The sequence below is a fragment of the Ambystoma mexicanum genome, chromosome 1p (genome assembly GCF_040938575.1).
Source record: "Ambystoma mexicanum isolate Mex_15411 chromosome 1p, UKY_AmexF1_1, whole genome shotgun sequence".
Lineage (NCBI taxonomy): Eukaryota > Metazoa > Chordata > Amphibia > Caudata > Ambystomatidae > Ambystoma > Ambystoma mexicanum.
In genome coordinates, this window is record NC_090921.1 from 50,546,419 (window position 1) to 50,555,335 (window position 8,917).

Genomic DNA, 8,917 nt, shown 5'->3' on the forward strand with positions numbered 1-8,917 from the left:
ATGCCACTTCTCTTGTATTTCTTGTTATATATGCGGCTGCATCCTCCTCTATCTCCGTTTTTGTTTGTATTGGGGAAGCAACTTAAGCAAATGAACAATGGGAGTTTCCATCATTATAATAATAAAACACAATTTACCACAAATTCAGTAATTTCTGTTTCAGCACAATCTCACAGTTTCTTTCCTTTTCACGCCCCCTCACAATGGTTCACAATATCAACACAAGGACCTCCCTAATCTACACCAACAATACACAATTTCAATCTTCTATATATTTGCAGATATACGCTAATTCATTGGCGATGATCTCTCAAATTAAATTTTGTTTGCCATTGACAAAAAACACTCAACCCAAAGAGTCGTGTCTGACCAATACTCATAAACTGATTCTAGAGATGTTAAAATATAATGATGTCCTTACTCCTTTTAGTAGAATTGGTTTAATATTTTTTATTTAAAATGTAATTTCCAGAACAAAATTATTTCAAAAAGCACTTTGATTTGTTGTTTAATCACACATCACTTGTATGTCATACATTTGTCTTGTGTTTCTCTGGGCAAGATTGTCCATTTTCCCAAAAAAGACAATCATAGTTTTCTCTCTACAAACATTTATTTATCCTCAAATAGACGCTGATGGATTTCCCCTCAAAGAAAGATTGCCTCTTAATTTTAATTTTGTACACACATCTCTTGAGTGTTATTAAACCTTAGTGTAATCAAATCATAAAGGTTTCTTTATATATATTGGCCCTCTACACGTAATTCGCCACACTTCATACTGTGGATCATCCTGGAGTTCTGTTCTCAATGTATCAAATTTGTATTCCAAACTAGAGGATGAAGAAAGGAAAATAAAAAGCAAATCATTCAAAGTTTATATTACTAAACCAATAACAGGTTGATTTTAGTTGATTATGATATATTTAGTTGTAGTCATACGTTGGCTCACCATAGTGAAATCCATATAATTTCCTTGTTTCTTGCGTGATTTTTACCAATGTATATTTAGTACTATCTGAAGAATGAAATAAAAAAACATATTCTCATTTTAAGTCCATATATTCATGTAATTCTGACTTAAATCTTAAGCTTCTGGGGATGTAATTTCAAACCAATAATATGGTTCTATGTTCTTAGATCACCAGGGTTTTTATCGCTGAGTTTTTTTATGAAAATGTTCAGCTGAAAAAAACTCTTAGTATTTTAAAATACAATATTTGAGGGGGTTCCCCCAGCATGCCACCTTCCCTTTTATCTACTCCCTATTCCCTACAACCTTTACTGCTTTTATCCCCTTCACCACCCCCCATATTTTTCAATGAGTTTTTTGGCCAAACTCTTTCAAACACTTTTCTGCATGGGACTGGCGTTTGAAAATGGCAGACAATGTGTATTTATGCGGGTGGCGTCACCACATTCACGTTATGTTGTGGGGACGTCTTTCCGCCTGCCAAAAAGTAGCAGCCATATTGGTTTAACATGTCTGTTGATATCTACATTTGCTCGTGGTGACCATTATTCAAATACTTTATTGATTAGCCCATTTGAGTAAAGTTTAACATATTTACCATTTGTTTATTGTTTTTTGTTTTATAATTCTCATACCCTATGTTATTAATATTCATGTTATAATTGATTATTATTGCATCGGAGTCAGGTTTTGAAATTATATTTAGACTGATGTTCTCCTACACTATGATGTTAATATTCACATTGCAAGTGAATATTACTGTTCCCAATGCATTTAAGTCAAGCTTAGGAATTAGATTTAAATAATACATGTTATTCAAATTAAGTACTTATCTATGCATCCAAAATTGTCAAAGATCCTAATCAAAACATGTTTGGTTCTGTTAAAACAGGATAAATCTACCAAATGGAACACAGCAACACATCGACCAATCAACCAACTGTAATACTACATTTGTTATATATGGCAATGCAGAAATTGGTATATTGGAAGTACTGTGTGACCCCTTAAAATCCAGATTAATGGTACATTTAAGAGCAATTAAAAACAATGACTACAGATAACCGATGGCAGTACATCACAATGTGGAACACCCCTACTCATCGGCCGACCTTAAAAGTGATGGGTTTGGAGACAGTGAATCGACCACCCAGGGGTGGAAAAAGAGAACTTTGACTATGCCAGTGGGAGGCCAAGTGGACTGATATCATGGACACATGCCAGACCGGTCTAAATCAGGACAGTCAATTTTACACCTATCTCTAATATCAGATAAAGGCCAGGTATAATTGGTGATGTTATAATCAGATATTATAATGTAATGATCAGAACATCTGCTATTCTAACCTGTAGAAAGGGACCCTTTTGAATAACATTATTCACCTAAAAGTATGTATAGGACTTGATGTCACTGTATCCATTCATATGTATCTACTGTATCTATGTAATTATGCCTCATCAGAACCCGGCATGTTTTGATTAGGATCTTTGGCAATTCTGGATATATAGATATGTATTTAATGTGAATAATATAATTCCTTTACATCTAATTCCTAAAACTGACTCTAATGCATTAGGGACAATAACATTCACTTGCAATGTGATTATTAAAAACCCTGACTGCAATTAAGTAATATTCAGTTATAATGTGAATATTAACAACATCATGTATGAGAATTATGAAACAAAATGTGAAAAGCTTGAAACTTTACCCAAATGGACTAATCAATTAAGTACTTGAATAATGGCCACCACGAGCAAACATAGAAATAAACAGAAATGTGAAACCAATATGGCTGCTACGTTTGTGCATGTGGAATGGCATCATCATGACATAACGCGAACGTGGTCATGTCACCCACATGAATAACCATTGGTTCACCATGGAAGATCTGGATTACTGTATCTGGCAACCAAGCGCTCAAGGTAATATTGGTGGTTTGGAACTGCATCCACAGAAGCTTAAGATTTAAATAAGAATTACATGACTACATAGGGTCAGAATATGTGTTTTACTTGAATTCTCCCAACAGTACTAAATATACATCTGTAACAAATCACGGAAGTAACAAGGATGCAACTTTGAAATGATATGGACTTTACTATGGTGAGCCGATGTATGAATACAACTAAATATATCATAATCAACTAAAATCAACTCATTATTGATTTAGTAATACACACCTTGAATGGTTTTCTTTTTCTATTCCATTCAGCTTTATCCTCTAGTTTGGAAGACAACTTTGCTAAATTGACAACAGAACCTCCTGAGGATCCACAGTATGAAGTGTGGTGAATTACGGGCAGAGGGCCAATTAATATAAAGAAACCTTTAAGATTTCAATACACTAAGGTTTGACAACACTCAAGAGATGTGTGTACAGAATTAAATTGTAGATAGAGTTTTGCCTTGAGGAGAAATCCACAAGCGTCTATTTGGAGATCAAAAATATTTGTGCCAAGAAATCTACACATGCCTTTTTTGGGAAAAAGTACAATCTTGCACAGAGATACCCACGGCAAAAGTATGACACACAAGAGATGTGTGATTAAACAAGAAAACAAAGTGTTTTTTTTTTAAATAATTGTGTTCTGGAAATTACATTTTAAATAAAACATAGTAAACCAATTCTACTAAAAGGAGTAAGAACATTATTCTGTTTGTCTGGCAAAAAAAACAAACCCCAACATCCCTAGAAGCAATTTCAATGTATTCAATACCTACATCCAAACATTCCTAACTGCTACTCTACCAACACAAAAGCACCTCTAATGTCCTATCATATACCACAACAATATCAACCACAATCAACTCCAAATAAAATATATTCTGCACAGCTGTCTTCCCTTTATACAGAGAATCTCCTCTTTTTATCTCTTAATTGCCCCCAAAGGAGGGTGGGCTTAATATCCTGCAGCAGGTTCTTCTCCAACTACTCTCAGAAGTATCTCTTTTCTCTCTTTTAAACTTAAAAAATAACAACACCTGAATGTACTCTCCCTTGCAGGTATATTCATGCTCTGATATACTCACACCCTATGATCCCTGCATCGAAACTCCTCTATCTGCCTTCTCCGTCCTCTATGTCCAGAGTGCCACTTGGAAGACCGGGCAGGACTTTTGCTGAAACTGGGTTCCTGCCAACCTCGTGTTTAGGTGTGCACTGGAACCACCCCTTCCAGCCGGACTCCGCTGTCCAAGGGAGCCGCAGCGAGGAGACCTTGATCCTCCGTCAGACACTGGGTATCGCAGCAGGGCCTCCACATGTTAAAAAAGGCCTACATATAACGAAAAGAGAAAAATCTCAATAATGGAGTAATTCTAAGTGCACGAAAAAACCCTACTTTATTCCGATACAAACAGCCGCTCTGAGAGTGTACAAAGGGCAATCTCAAAATGGTGTTAGGAACAATAATCTTTTAAACAAAAAATACATCATAGCTGATGTCATTGTTAATATTCATCATATAAATCCTCTGCATTCTCACTTGATTTGTTGGTATAGAACATAGAGTTATCTACAAGCAGACCTTTTCCTATTGGTTCTTCTACAGCTAATAACTCCTCCTAGATAAATCCTTTTACAAATGATACATTCAATCTAACATGCCATTGGTTGGCACTCTACTACTTTGGTCAATAAAAAGACAGGGTTTAATTGGTCGACTATTTGCTCAACTGACCTTGAGCACTTCTATGTTGTGCCAAGTTATGAGGTGAGGAAGGAGAGCTGGGTGAACCGCTATGATCCATTTCAAAGATGATACTCCCATCTCGTTACCAGGCCAGAAGTTGTATCTGCCAGTCTGTTGATGGCCTTGGCATGTCGTCTCTGTGTCTGGATGTACGAAGAAAATAGCCAGTGTACTTTCTAGTTGGGCCTGGAATAAATTACCATTGTTTCGGTCACATGGTAGAAGACCATTGTTGGCACAGTAGCTAATTGCACCTGGCATAGAAGGATATTTGTGTTGCTCACTGCTACCAACTAAAACGAATAAACTCTATACTCTGGAAAATGTTATCTGGTGTGGTTTCAGCTTCTAAGTAGAACGACTCTCTGCAAACTGACCTTGGAGCTTGAGGCTGCTGTCCAAGCTTCGTAAAGCCTGGAAAGTGTGTGTTAAGCAATTTTACGTCAGGATGCAGCATTTCAGAATGGAGGGCTTGCTGTATTTTGTCTAAGAAATGGTGGTACTCCTGTTCTTTCTCCACCATGTTAGTGTTCTTCACGTTCTACTTGTGTTATTGTTCTTTGTTTCTGTTGTATGCCACCATTTAATTGCTCTCTGCTTGTGTATGCTTCAACCTTCTACTTATGTGAATGAAAACCACCTGTCGCTGTACTTTTGTCGCACAATCTATTCTACTCTTAATGCCAGCTACATTGCCTTAGTGTTTTGCTAACATTTTACTGAACCTTTCTCAAACTATACTTTCGCTCATGATTGGGAACAGGTGGTGTTCAGCCATAATCAGCTACAGGTCGGGCTGTGGCCAATATCAGTGGAACGCTCATCTCATTATTACACTGCATGGTATACATATTACACAAATTGGAAACACTTATATACATATATGCATTTTAATGTATACACATTACACAACTAAGCATTTTATAGGTGAGAAGCGTTTCCACAAGTTAGTGCAACTTATCATAATTGCAAATTGAATGTTGATCGGAGGGTTGAGTGCTGGTAGAAGGTGAAGCTTACACACTCGTCAGGACTCAATAAAAGATTGTCCGCTTAGTTTAATTACTGAATAAATCATCTCTATATAAAAGTTGTGCATTACAGAATCATCTAAAAAATATTAGCACTAAATCTTAGGCATAAATTAAAAATAAAGTAACAGTGTTACAAGGGAACATGCAATATACATGGTAAACCAGACACCGCTAATGTGCGAATGAGAACCATTAATTGATACTTACGTAAAACTTGCCTAGGTAAGGCTGGTGATTGTACAATTGCAACTGTTTGACTTTGGTGGGCAGCATAAGCTAGACTCTCTCTCCTCTTGGCTCTCGTATACCTCCCTTAGCATGACCAGCACACCTTGCGCCTCCTATCAATAAACTGGCTAAAATGGGGAGAACCCTGTGGCATCTTGTGGAGTTTTTAATACAGACAATAGAGCCTAGGGAAGGAGACCAACCAAATTGTGTCATTGTCATATACAAACTTCCACAGTAAATGCTTCAAAATCTGATTAAATCTCACAAATATGTACTCCGTCGGAAGCCTATGGATGGAGGTTCAGAGGGTGCTGACGCGTAACAAAGTCCTGGGCTCATTCATTCATTAAAGGAATGAAGTTGTAACGTTGATCTGTAAGGTTCTCCTGGGGAAATTGCATCCGGCAAAACACGTGGAAGTGCTTGATGAGTGCTGTTGTGAAGAGGAAATGCTTTGGGGGTATGGGTGGCAAGGTCCATGCCATAGCATAGTTACCAAGATATTCCAATTCCCTGCTTGGGAAGACCTGAAAGGTTTCATAATGTTAATACTCAACTGGTAGAATGGGACATTAGTATTAGGTAGAGGTTGCAAAGGAGATCAGGCTAAATCGATGAGGGAGGATTTTGAGCAATTGCACATTTGTCTCCAATTTGGATATATTCAAAGCCTAAAACCTGATGAGAATACGGTCCAGTGTGTTTGCAGCACCCTGAGGCCATGCGTTAGGTGTGGATAGGCAAACTCCTGGGCTTTCTTCCAAATGGAAGGGGCCAATTTACATAATTCACATAATTATCTACCTAATACAGTGACCCTTTCTTTACATGGTCCTTCTTCTGCACACCTCTAAAGAAAGTGTTCAGTCAAAACCACACTGGATATATGCATCACTATGCTAGGCTAGGATGAAAAGGCAAGTGGGTCTCTGGGTGTGGGTCTTTCTCCAGGCTATGTGATCTCCTGAATGGCTAACGTAAAAATTTCACATACAAGTTGAGCTATCAGTCCTTCGTCTTGTACCACACGCACCTCTTTTTCACGTGGTTGAAAAGCAACACTGTGACCATGGCTTCACGCCTGAGGTGATTTGAAAAGTGCTCCTCACTCAGTAAAGCATTAAAGGCTTAACAGCTCCAGCAGTAAATCAGGTACTCCAATTTGAAATGCTCTGCTGCTGTCTCTGCTAATCTGCTAATCTGGTTGCAAGGAGACCACAGCACTGCTCTCACAGTCAATTCACAAATGCTCTCACAGTCACATATGCTTCCACTCATGACTAATTCCAACATACCTATCTACATTAACAGTTTTACTAATATCTCAGATATTCATTAAAAATTCTTGACTATCCTCCTGCGTATTTTGATAACATTGTTAATTTCCTCTTGCATCAGCTACGACATTTCAGATTGACGTTGCCAAATGTAAACTGTATGAATTTTCATTGACAGACATTTTAAGAAATGAAAGTTCAACACATAGCTGCGTCTCTGCTGTTGAAGCTATTTGTTGCATCAATGGAGTCATTTAAAGCAGCATACACAAAACTGCATTACAATCGCATTCAACTCCTGTTTCATTACTAAAACTGCAATGACTGTATGTTACAGTTGAACAACTCTCAAATTCCAATAAATTCCATTGTTTTTCACTCTTACAAGGACTGATTTCATTGGAATGTGCTTTCACTAACTCCTTACATTTCCTGGATGACTGCTTCACAGGTACAGGTATAAATAAGGTTCAGGTGAGGAGCACACAGGACACGCAACCTATTATATTATTCAATGCAAGAAATGTCAGCTGTTACTTTGCTTTCATCAACGTTTATTAAAAATAAACCTTCAACATTTTTCACACGTGGGCAAGCTACATATGACATTCCTTTCTTAAACACTGCTGCTTCTAACGTCTACCCTTGTGATTTATGAATAGTTATTGAATAAGCAGAGCACAATGGACACTTTGCTCTTTTCACAAAGGTATCCTTAAAAAGCATGAAATGTGCAGTGCTCAGAGAAATCAAGTGAGTTTCTTCAACAGGATCAAACTTCACTTCAACATGTTCAATACTTGTATTGTTAGGAAAAGTGTGAAATGCAATCACTCTTCCCATTGCTCCATTTACTAAACCAATGTCTACATTCAAATCCCTCCTCAACATTACTTATGCATTGATGCTTAGTTTTAAAACTGCTTCCAGACCTGCAGTTTTAGAAATGTAATACTCTGTTGACCTAATGGACCATATGCTCTCTTATCCAACTCTAAAGGCTTAACATGACCATCTAAAACATCACATTATTTTATATCTACAATATTTTGCTTCTCTGACAGTAGCATTGTAGAGTTAAACTTGTTACAGTCTGCAACTGTGCACATCAAAGCAACACAAAAAAAGTATGTATTCTTAAGAGTTAACATGACATCAGACGGACTGCAATCTACATGAAACATGCTAGAAATCAGTCTTCCCTTTAAGACTGTTTTCACATTTTCTTCAAGAACACCTATACGAACCATGGACCATCCAATGTTCAAACGCAAATTCCAGGAACATCAATAATGATTAATCCATCATGAACGAAAATGCATGGGTCCCATTTCTTGCATAGACAGAGATCAGCGACACCTGCAGCACCTCCATCCAACAACATAAACAGCGGTATCAAATGCACAGACTCCTCTTTTACCAACTTCCCTCATCACTAGAGCTGTGAGCAGTGATTGTACAAAATCAACCACCACACATTGAAAGTGCTGCCACCAAATGCCAGAGTCTTAAAATACCTGAACCACAGCATTTTAAAAATCATCCAAAATGCTAGAAAGGTCTCAAAGGAGGCTTTTAATGATGAGTCTACAGATGTACTGCTTCCATCTCCGACAGTCCCACTATGTTTTGAACGTAGGTTGACCTTTCACACGCGTTAACTGTTCAACATCTAGTGCATATCCACTAAGATGTTAACAATGCAG